This window comes from Oncorhynchus nerka, linkage group LG13 (genome assembly GCF_034236695.1).
Source record: "Oncorhynchus nerka isolate Pitt River linkage group LG13, Oner_Uvic_2.0, whole genome shotgun sequence".
Classification (NCBI taxonomy): Eukaryota; Metazoa; Chordata; class Actinopteri; order Salmoniformes; family Salmonidae; genus Oncorhynchus; species Oncorhynchus nerka.
This window is the reverse complement of record NC_088408.1, coordinates 12,642,237-12,654,724: the sequence shown is the minus strand read 5'-3', so window position 1 is coordinate 12,654,724 and position 12,488 is coordinate 12,642,237.

Here is a 12,488-nt window from a genome sequence, read left to right as displayed (position 1 = left end):
ACAGTATTGCTTGATTTTCTCTCTACTTTTTCTCCAGCAACCTTTTCTCAACCCAAAGGGGCCAATAACAGCGCCGAGCAACACAAGGAGAGAAAACGGTTGAGATTATGTCTCCTTTCTTCTCTCTCTTCCTCTTCTTCACTTTCACTCTGTTGTTCTGCACCCCCTCTCTCCCCCTCCCACCGCTCTCTATTTCTAATCAAAGCTGTGACTGAACAGTGCTTACTGGTCTGTCCCTGGGGTCTGCCTCTCTGACACACTCGCTTTATTCTGTCCTCCCTCGCCTCGGTCAGACAAATGACAAAGACAGACTCCCGCCCCTTGCCTCCCCCTGTGCTCTCCTGCTGTGTTGCCCAGCGATAGAACCCTGTTGGAAACCTTCTTATCTTTCTGCAACAGAAAAAAATAAAGTCCACCTTTACAGACCTGCTGAGGAGTCACAGTACTTTCATTAGTTCCTCTTTCGGAACTGGAACCAGACCAATCACACTGACTTTCTGTATTTATGAAAGAGATTCGACATCCTTGAAATAGCCTTATTAAAACTTAGACACATTCAAGACAATGAAAAAACTAATCTGGGTCTAATCAAAACCAAACCAATTCTCTTGGCAAATGTTCCTTGGCAAATATTGTCACTTTCTTCAAAGTACTTCAACATCATATAATCATATGAAACTATTGCTGTGTGAAATGTATCATGACTCATGTCATAAAATGGGTTGGGCCTGTAATTAGCATGACTCATGTCATAAGTTCCACTGGATGTCATAAGGTGAACGCACCAATTTGTAAGTCGCTCTGGATAAGAGCGTCTGCTAAATGACTTAAATGTAAAATGTAAATAAGTGTGGCCTATAATGAGCATGACTCATGTGATAATGTGGGCCTGTAATGAGCATGACTCATGTCATAAGTCATGTCATGTCATTGTTTGGTTTCATGCATGTTAACATCAGAAGCCTCCTCCATAAGTGTGTTGTATTCACTGCTTTACCACACTCCACCAACCCTGATGCCCTGTCCATGTCTGAATCCTGGCTTAGGAAGGCCACCAAAAATTCTGAAATTTCCATCCCCAAATAAAACATTTTCCAACAAGATAAAACTGCCAAAGGGGGTGGAGTTGCAATCTACTGCAGAGAGAGCCTGCAGAGTTCTGTCATACTATCCAGGTCTGTGCTCAAACAATTCGAGCTTCTACTTTTAAAAATCCACCTTTCCAGAAATAAGTCTCTCACCGTTGCCGCTTGTTATAGACCCCCCTGCCCCCAGTTGTGCCCTGGACACCATATGTGAATTGATTGCCCCCATCTATCTTCTGAGTTTGTTCTGTTAGGTGACCTAAAAGCCCAGCACGTCCTACAGTCTAAGCTAGATGCCCTCAATCTCACACAAATTATCAAGGAACGTATCAGGTACAAACCTAAATCCGTACCCATGAGCAACCTCATAGATATCATCCTGAACAACTTTCCCTCTAAATACACCTCTGCTGTCTTCAACCAGGATCTCAGCGATCACTGACTCATTGCCTGCATCTGTAATGGGTCCGTAAACGACCACCACTCATCACTGTCAAACGCTCCCTAAAACACTTCAGCGAGCAGGCCTTTCTAATCGACCGGACCCAGGTATCCTGGAAGGATATTGACCTCATCCCGTCAGTAGAGGATGCCTGGTTGCTCTTTAAAAGTGCTTTCTTCACCATCTTAAATAAGCATGCCCCATTCAATTTTTTTTAAACTAAGAACAGATATAGCCCTTGGTTCACCCCAGACGTGACTGCCCTTGACCAGCACAAAAACATCCTGTGGCGTCAGGAAGCAATAAACTGTATACAGTTAGTTAGGTAAGCTAAGGCTAGCTTTTTCAAACAAATGTTCATCCTGTAGCACTAATTCCAAAAAGTTTTGGGACACTGTAAATCCATGGAGAATTATAGCATCTCCCGCAGCAACTTGCCCAACCCCCTCCCCCTTCACCCATGTCCAGATAGCTGATGTTCTGAAAGAGCTGCAAAATCTGGATCCCTACAAATCAGCTGGGCTTCATAATCTGGACCCTCTCTTTCTAGAATTATCAGCCGAAATTGTTGCAACCCCTATTACTAGCCTGTTCAACCTCGTCTAAGACCCACAAAGATTGGAAAGCTGCCGCAGTCATCCCCCTCTTCAAAGGGGGAGACACCCTGGACCCAAACTGTTACAGACCTATATCCATCCTGCTCTGCCTATCTAAGGTCTTCGAAAGCCAAGTCAACAAACAGGTCACTGACCATCTCGAATCGCACCGTACCTTCTCCGCTGTGCAATCTGGTTTCCGAGCCGGTCACGGGTGCACCTCAGCCACGCTCAAGGTACTAAACGATATCATAACCGCCATCGTTAAAAGACAGTACTGTGCAGCCGTCTTCATCGACCTTGCCAAGGCTTTCGACTCTGTCAATCACCATATTCTTATCGGCAGACTCAGTAACCTCGGTTTTTCGGATGACTGCCTTGCCTGGTTCACCAATTACTTTGCAGACAGAGTTCAGTGTGTCAAATCGGAGGGCATGCTGTCCGGTCCTCTGGCAGTCTCTATGGGGGTGCCACAGGGTTCAATTCTCGGGCCGACTCTTTTCTCTGTATATATCAATGATGTTGCTCTTGCTGCGGGCGATTCCCTGATCCACCTCTACGCAGACGACACCATTCTATATACTTCCAGCCCGTCCTTGGACACTGTGCTATCTAACCTCCAAACGAGCTTCAATGCCATACAACACTCCTTCCGTGGCCTCCAACTGCTCTTAAACGCTAGTAAAACCAAATGCATGCTTTTCAACCGTTCGCTGCCTGCACCCGCACGCCTGACCAGCATCACCACCCTGGATGGTTCCGACCTTGAATATGTGGACATCTATAAGTACCTAGGTGTCTGGCTACACTGTAAACTCTCCTTCCAGACTCATATCAAACATCTCCAATCGAAAATCAAATCAAGAGTCGGCTTTCTATTCCGCAACAAAGCCTCCTTCACTCACGTCGCCAAACTTACCCTAGTAAAACTGACTATCCTACCGATCCTCGACTTCGGCGATGTCATCTACAAAATTGCTTCCAACACTCTACTCAGCAAACTGGATGCAGTTTATCACAGTGCCATCCGTTTTGTCACTAAAGCACCTTATACCACCCACCACTGCGACTTGTATGCTCTAGTCGGCTGGCCCTCGCTACATATTCGTCGCCAGACCAACTGGCTCCAGGTCATCTACAAGTCCATGCTAGGTAAAGCTCCGCCTTATCTCAGTTCACTGGTCACGATGGCAACACCCATCCGTAGCACGCGCTCCAGCAGGTGTATCTCACTGATCATCCCTAAAGCCAACACCTCATTTGGCCGCCTTTCGTTCCAGTTCTCTGCTGCCTGTGACTGGAACGAATTGCAAAAATCGCTGAAGTTGGAGACTTATCTCCCTCACCAACTTCAAACATCTGCTATCTGAGCAGCTAACCGATCGCTGCAGCTGTACATAGTCTATTGGTAAATAGCCCGCCCATTTTCACCTACCTCATCCCCATACTGTTTTTATTTATTTATTTACTTTTCTGCTCTTTTGCACTCCAATATCTCTACCTGTACATGACCATCTGATCATTTATCACTCCAGTGTTAATCTGCAAAATTGTAATTATTTGCCTACCTCCTCATGCCTTTTGCACACAATGTAAATAGACTCCCCTTTTTTTCTACTGTGTTATTGACTTGTTAATTGTTTACTCCATGTGTAACTCTGTTGTCTGTTCACACTGCTATGCTTTATCTTGGCCAGGTCGCAGTTGCAAATGAGAACTTGTTCTCAACTAGCCTACCTGGTTAAATAAAGGTGTTCTCAACTAGCCTACCTGGTTAAATAAAGGTGTTCTCAACTAGCCTACCTGGTTAAATAAAGGTGTTCTCAACTAGCCTACCTGGTTAAATAAAGGTGTTCTCAACTAGCCTACCTGGTTAAATAAAGGTGTTCTCAACTAGCCTACCTGGTTAAATAAAGGTGTTCTCAACTAGCCTACCTGGTTAAATAAAGGTGTTCTCAACTAGCCTACCTGGTTAAATAAAGGTGTTCTCAACTAGCCTACCTGGTTAAATAAAGGTGTTCTCAACTAGCCTACCTGGTTAAATAAAGGTGTTCTCAACTAGCCTACCTGGTTAAATAAAGGTGAAATAAAAAAATAAAAAAAATACATAAAACAATTGTACTGTAGGGATGCTGTATAATGCTGTTCTGTACAGCAGGGATGCTGTACGACGCTGTTTTGTATTATAGGGATGTTGTACGATGCTGTTTTGTACAGTAAGGATGCTGCACAATGCTGTTTTGTACAGTAGGGTTGCTGTATGATGCTGTTTTGTACTGTAGGGATGCCGTATGATGCTGTTTTGTACTGTAGGGATGCTGCACGGTGCTGTTTTGTACTGTAGGGAAGCTAAACGATGCTGTTTTGTACAGTGGGGATGCTGTATGATGTTGTTTTGTACTGAGGGGATGTTGTACGATGCTGTTTTGTACTGTGGGGATGCTGTATGATGTTGTTTTGTACTGAGGGGATGTTGTACGATGCTGTTTTGTACAGTATGGATGCTGTATGATGTTGTTTTGTACTGAGGGGATGTTGTACGATGTTGTTTTGTACTGTGGGGATGCTGTACGATGCTGTTTTGTACTGTGGGGATGCTGTATTATGTTGTTTTGTACTGAGGGGATGTTGTACGATGCTGTTTTGTACAGTATGGATGCTGTATGATGTTGTTTTGTACTGTAGGGATGCTGTACGATGTTTTGTACTGAGGGGATGTTGTACGATGCTGTTTTGTACTGTGGGGATGCTGTATGATGTTGTTTTGTACTGAGGGGATGTTGTACGATGCTGTTTTGTACAGTATGGATGCTGTATGATGTTGTTTTGTACTGTAGGGATGCTGTACGATGTTTTGTACTGAGGGGATGTTGTACGATGTTGTTTTGTACTGTGGGGATGCTGTACGATGCTGTTTTGTACTGTGGGGATGCTGTATTATGTTGTTTTGTACTGAGGGGATGTTGTACGATGCTGTTTTGTACTGTAGGGATTACTGTTGTCTTGTGTCTGTATTGTTTATCCATCAGGGGCCTCATTGGAAACAATTACGTTTTCGATTTAATGTGTTATCCCCTTGGTTGTACTCAGTGCATCTTTTTCCCCCCCAAAAAAGAAATCAATCAATCAATCAATCATGACTGGTGATGAGGATATATGAGTATGAATAATATTATCCATTTTGTCAGGAATTTTTTTTTAAATAACACCTTCGATATCTCGCCCTCCAAACAAAGGTGCATGAACAGAAAATGGAATGGAGGACTTCCAATGTAATAACAGAACACATGATGCACATTGTCTTTACAATGCAGAAATACCAAACAAGAGCAACTTTCTCATGTGTTTATAATCAACAACCCTTCTGAGTAACAGCAACCAAACAGACTCTGAGTCTGAAGGCTTCATTCTCACTGCGTTTCACTGAGCTAATTCCCACAAAGCAGTAAATGTGTGGAGATATGGACTAAGTCTTGCAGTTTGCCTTTAGGGCTGGAGAAATGACATAACAGAGGAGATTTAATAGAGAAACACTTCCCAAGCTAATGTTCCAACAGGGACAAATATCATAGGACCTGAGTTCCATTTATAGCACCCTGTGGGCACAATATGTAACAAGTTATTTCCTTTATGTAATTTATGGTCATAACTACTGCAGTGCGTGATGGCCTTTATGATGGTCGTACTATAAAGATTTCAGGAAGTATTATTGATTAATGGGAAATATGTTCTTGGAGAGAATATGCTTCTAGAGGTTCATATGATATTATACAGTGCCTTCGGAAAGTATTCAGACCCCTTGACTTCTTCGGCATTTTGTTAGGTTACAGCCTTATTCTAAAATTGATTAAATCGTTTTTTCCCCTCATCAATCTACACACTACTCCATAATGACAAAGCAAAAATATATATATATATTTTTTTAGGCACAACATTATGATGGAAAAAAAATATTTGATCAATTTTCGAATAAGTCTGTAACCTAACATAATGTTGAAAAAGTCAAGGGTCCTCAAGTCTTCCTGGATATGACGCTACACGTTTGGCACGTCTGTATTTGGGGAGTTTCTCCCACTCTTCTCTGAAGATCCTCTCAAGCTCTGTCAGGTTGAATGGGGAGAGTTGCTGTTGAGCTATTCTCTGGTCTCTTCAGAGATGTTCGATTGGGTTCAAGTCTGGGCTCTGGCTGGGCCACTCAAGGACATTCAGAGACTTGTCCCGAAGCCATTCCTGCATTGTCTGGTTGTGCGCTTACGGCCGTTGTAAGGTGAACCCGTCTGAGGCTCTGGAGCAGGTTTTCATCAAGGATCTCTCTGTACTTTGCTCCATTCATCTTTAACTCGATCCTGACTGGTCTCCCAGTCCCTGATGCTGAAAAACATCCCCACAGCATGATGCTACCACCACCATGTTTCACCGTAGGGAAGGTGCCAGGTCTTCTCTAGAAGTCACGCTTGACATTCAGGCCAAAGAGTTCAATATTGGTTACATCAGACCAGGGAATCTTGTTTCTCATGTCTGAGAGTCTTTAGGTGCCTTTTGGCAAACTCCAAGTGGGCTGTCATGTGCCTTTTATTGAGGAGTGGCTTCTGTCTGGCCACTACCATAAAGGCATGATTGGTGGAGTGCTGCAGAGATGGCTGTCCTTCTGGAAGGTCCTCCCATATCCACAGAGGAACTCTAGAGCTCTGTCAGAGGGACCATCTCTGACCAAGGTCCTTTTTCCCGATGGCTCGGTTGGTCGGGCGGCCAGCTCTAGGATGAGTCTTGATGGTTCCAAACTTCTTCCATTTAAGAATGATGGAGGCCACTGTGTTCTTGGGGACCTTCAATAATGCAGAAAAATGTTGCTACCCTTCCCCAGATCTGCCTCAACATAATCCTGTCTCCGAAGCTCTACGGACAATTCCTTCAATCACATGGCTTGGTTTTAAATTAAATAAATAAAAATACAATTTCACATGCACCGAATACAACAGTAAGATGCTCACTTACAAGCCGTTAAATCTTTTCAGTCTCTTGAGGGGGAATATGTTTTGTCATGCCCTTTTTACTAATTTCTTGGTGTGCTTGGACCATGTTAGTTTGTTGGTGATGTGAACGCCAAGGAACTTGAAGCTCTCAACCTGCTCCACTACAGCCAGTCGATCAGAATGGGGGAGTGCTCAGTCCTCCTTTTCCTGTAGTCCACAATCATCTCCTTTGTCTTGATCACGTTGAGGGAGAAGTTGTCCTGGCACCACACAGTCAAGTCTCTGACCTCCTCCCTATAGGCTGTCTCATCGTTGTCGGTGATCAGGCCGACACTGTTGTGTCATCACCAAACTTAATGATGTTGGAATTGCACCTGGCTGTGCAGTCATGAGTGAACAGGGAATACTGAATACTGTTGAGGATCAGCATGGCGGATGTTTTGTTACCTACCCTTACCACCTGGGGGCAGCCCATCAGGAAGTCCAGGATTCAGTTGCAGGGGAGGTGTTTAGTCCCAGGGTCCTTACCTTAGTGATGAGCTTTGAGGAGACTATGGTGTTAAAAGCTGAGCTGTAGTCAATGAATAGCATTCACACAGAGGTGTTCCTTTTGTCCAGGTGTGAAAGGTCAGTGTGGAGTGCAATAGAGATTGCATCATCTGTGGATCTGCTGCTGCGGTATACAAACTGGAGTAGGTCTAGGGTTTCTGGGGTAATGGTGTTGATGTGAGCCATGACCAGCCTTTCAAAGCATTTCATGGCTACAGACGGGAGTGCTACGGGTTGGTAGTCATTTAGGCAGGTTACCTTAAAAATTATTGCCGCACCCATCCCTTTAGCGGGATCATTTTCGTCAACGTCCGCTGAACTGCAGAGCGCCAAATTCAAATTAAATTACAATGAAATCACAATATAGCAAAACACAGCTTAGCTTGTTGTTAATCCACCTGGCGTGTCAGATGTCAAAAAAGCTTTTTGGCGAAAGCAATCCAAGCATTTATGTAAGGACATCTCTTTCAGCAGACAAAACATTGCCTTTGATGATCTTCGGATGTTTGCACTCACGAGACTCCCAGTTACACAATAAATGTTCCTTTTGTCCCATAAATATTTTGATATCCAAAATACCTCCATTTGGTTGGCGCGCTATGTTCAGAAATCCGTACGCTCGAGCAGAAAATTCCAAATAGTATCCGTAAAGTATGCGTTTTTTATTATCAATCCTCAGGTTGTTTTTACAATAAATAATGGATAATACCACAGCTTTTTCAATAGGAGACAGAGAGAAAATGTCTGCTCCAAGCTGCTTGCGCATGCAAAACTCTGCTGGCACCCAGCCATCCACTGACACGATGTGATCTTTCTCGCTCATTTTTCAGAATAAAGGCTGAAACTATGTCTAAAGACTGTTCAGACCATGTGGAAGCCATAGGAAAAGGAATCTGGTTGATGTCCCTTTAAATGGAGGGAAGGCATGCAATGGAACAGGGAGTTTTCAAAATAGAAGGCACTTCCTCTTTGGATTTCCCTCAGGTTTTCGCCTGCAATATCAGTTATGTTATACTCACAGACAATATTTTGACAGTTTTGGAAACTTTAGAGTGTTTTCTATCCTAATCTGACAATTATATGCATATTCTAGATTCTGGGCCTGAGAAATAGTCAGTTTCATTTGGGTACGTTTTTCATCCAAACATCAAAATACTGCCCCCTACACTCGAGGTTGTTCTTGCGCACAGGGACTATGGTGGTCTGCTTGAAACATGTTGGTATTACAGACTCAGACAGGGAGAGGTTCAAAATGTCAGTAAAGGCACTTGCCAGTTGGTCAGCACAAGCTTTGTTTGAAGGTCTTACTATCATCGGATGTGGAGAGCGTGATCACACAGTCAACAGGAACAGCTGATGCTTCTATGCATGTTTCGATGTTACTTGCCTCGAAGCGAGCATAGAAGTTATTTAGCTCGTCTGGTAGGCTCATCTCACTGGGCAGCTCACGGCTGGGCTTCCCTTTGTAGTCTGCAATAGTTTGCAAGCCCTGCCACATCCGACGAGCAACGGAGCCAGTGTAGTACGATTCGATCTTAGTCCTGTATTGATACTTTGCCTGTTTGATGGTTCGTCTGAGGGCATAGCTGGATTTCTTATACGTTTCTGGGATAGTGTCCTGCTCCTTGAAAACGGCAGCTCCTACCCTTTAGCTTGGTGCGAATGTTGCCTGTAATCCATGACTTCTGTTTGGGGTATGTACATACAGTTAATGTGGGGACGACGTCCTCGATGAACTTACTGATGAAGCCAGTGACTGATGTGGTGTTCTCCTCAATGCCGTCCGAGGAATCCTGGAACATATTCCAGTCTGTGCTAGCAAAGCAGTCCTGTAGTTTAGCATCTGCTTCATCTGACCACTTTTTCATAGACCGAGTCAATGGTGCTTCCTGCTTTAATTTCAGCTTGTGAACAGGAATCAGGAGGATAGAATTATGGTTAGATTTGCCAAATGGAGGGTGAGGGAGTTTTGTACGCGTCTCTGTGTGTGGAGTAAAGGTGGTCTAGAATTTTGCTTCCTCTGGTTGCACATTTAACATGCTGATAGAAATTAGGTAAAACTAATTTAAGTTTCCCTGCATTAAAGTCCCCGACCACTAGGAGCACTGCCTCTGGATGAGTGATTTCCTGTTTGTTTATGGCAGCATACAGCTCATTGAGCACGGTTTTAGTGCCAGCATCGGTCTGTGGTGGTATGCAGACAGCTATGAAAAACACAGATGAAAACTCTAGGTAGATAGAGTTTATCAGCTTATCATGAGATACTCTACCTCAGGCGAGCAAAACCTCTGAAGGGACAGTGTATAACCCACCAGATTGATTTTCTTAATGTCGTCATTCAGCCACGACTCAGTGAAACATAAGATAGTACAGTATTTAATGTCCAGTTGGTAGGGTATACATGCTTTCAGCTCGTCCCATTTATTTTCCAGTGATTGAACATTAGCTAGCAGGACGGTTTTTCCTCTGACGTGCACTGTCAACTATGGGACCTTATATAGACGCCTTTCCAAATCATGTCCAATTAATTTAATTTACCACAGGTGGACGCCAATCAATTTTTAGAAACATCTCAAGGATGGTCAATGGAAACAGGATTTACCTTAGCTCAATTTCTAGTCTCATAGTAAAGGGTCTGAATACTTATGTAAATAAGATATTTCTGTTAAAAAATGTATAACTTTGCCAAAAATTTACTAAAACCTGTTTTCACTTTGTCAAGAGGTCTGAATACTTTCCGAAGTCACTGTACGTGACTTTAAGGGTTTGCTAGAGTATAATTTGTTTTATTCAGAGCCCTTGCTCCATTATGACCCCTGACCCCTATTTCTCAGTGCACATCTGAAAAGACTGTCTAGAAGCAAGCCAAAGCTAGATACATCTGTTTCCATATTGCCTTATCCAGTCCTTTTCGACCTATAGACATAGAAATAGGCTAGAACCAAACTTGTTTCTACACTATGTATTTTAAGCAGAACCGTACTGGTGATGTGTAGTGCTGTACTACAGTTCATCACAGTCCTTCCAGGAGAGAAGAGGACAAGCTATATACGGGGTCATGTTGTAGGCTACTGTCACGTTGAATATCCTGTCTATGCCATGATTCCTCTACTGCATTATATGCAAAACGTCAGTCCTTCTGGGGATTGGCATCAATGCCTCCTTTAATGTTCTGAGACAGCAACTGCGCCCCAAATGGCACCCTATTCCCTTTATAGTGCACTACTTGTGACCAGGACCATAGGGCTGTAGGGCATTATATTGGTAATAGGGTGGGTGTCATTTGGGACGCACAAGCGTTCAAGGGTTTTCTCTGCAGAAGCGTTCCATATTCAGTGGTGGGCTTCATTGTAGGATTCCATCTGGCTCAACGTGGCGGTACAATGTGTGAGTGTATTGTTGCTGTGTCAGGGTGCAATGGAAACTCATTAATCAACTAGGGGTTTATCCAACCAGACGGAACAAGCCAGGTTTCTTTACACTCCGCTTGACCTCAGTCAGAGCCCATGTAATTGCAAGTGTAACTTGCCATGTCAAAATCAAAAATACATCCCTGAATTTTACGTCTATTCTTTGAGTTAAAAAGAAGAATAAGAACTATGAAAAGATAATGAGTGAATATGGACAACACATTCTCTGCAGGATTAACATCATTACTATATAAGACACAGCTTGCTCTGGTCGGTTATTTCCTGATGGTAATAATACTGCTTCAGTGTTGTCCTCTTCCCGAATGACACTGATTCTCTATTAGTCCACTTCAGAGTAGGCACCTCTGTCAATCAAATCTCTAATTTTTGCAGACTTGTCTGTCTGTCAGTGTGTGGGCCTGTAGAGTGTGGAGATGGCTAGACATTGGAGGTTCAGGCGGAGAGGGAAAAGACTGTTTCAAAGAGACCTGGGTTCAAATAGTATTTCAAATCCTTCAAATACTTTGAGCGTTTGCTTGAGCATGTCTGGATTGCCAGATTGGAAAGGATCTAGGTTGGTGCTTTTGGGACTACTCTATTGGTTCCTTTGCACCAGACAAGCTCAAACAAGCGTAGATAAAGTATTTGAAAGATTTTGAATACTATTTTAACCCCGATCAGTGTCTCAGACACCTATGTGCAAATCCAGGCAGGTCAGCCGTGATACAAGTCAGTAGTCAACATACATCCATGTCTGAGGACATCGAGAGATGACGTGGAAACTAGCCACTAGGGGGCAGCACAGAGTGCTGCTAAAGTAGGCTTTGGTTTTGCTCAGGTGTTGTGGACGGGGTTGGCGGATGGGTGTGAGCATCTGCCTCTGGTTCCAAAGGTGGCATTTTTGAATTCAGCAATTTTGGTTTTAAGCCTATCCCAAACCTTGCTCTTTACCATAGCCATTCAGAGTTAATGGCTAACCTTAATCATTCAGAATTCATGTCTAAACTTAACCTTTGAATGATACAGAGAAGAAACTAACGACTTTGAAATGTTATGTTTAGAAGAATTTGAAATTTGACCTTTGAGAAACATGGATGAATGTCTAATTCTGACCTGAGACTGTGAGACCTTGTTGTGCAAATCTCCCACTTCACTTGAGTCCCCCTGTAGTTTACTATCCCCTCACACTGAAGCCTGACCAGTGGGGTTATTTAGTTTGTAAATCAGGACTTTAACAGCCTGCCTGTGCACCAGCCAAGGAGAGAAGACTCTTGTTTGTGTCCTAAATCGTAACCCTCTGGTCAATAGTAGTGCACTATAAAGGGAATGTGCCCTGGTCAAAAGAAGTGCACTATAAAGGGAATGTGCCCTGGTTAAAAGTAGTGCACTATAAAGGGAATAGGGTACCATTTGGGACACAAATCTCTCATCTC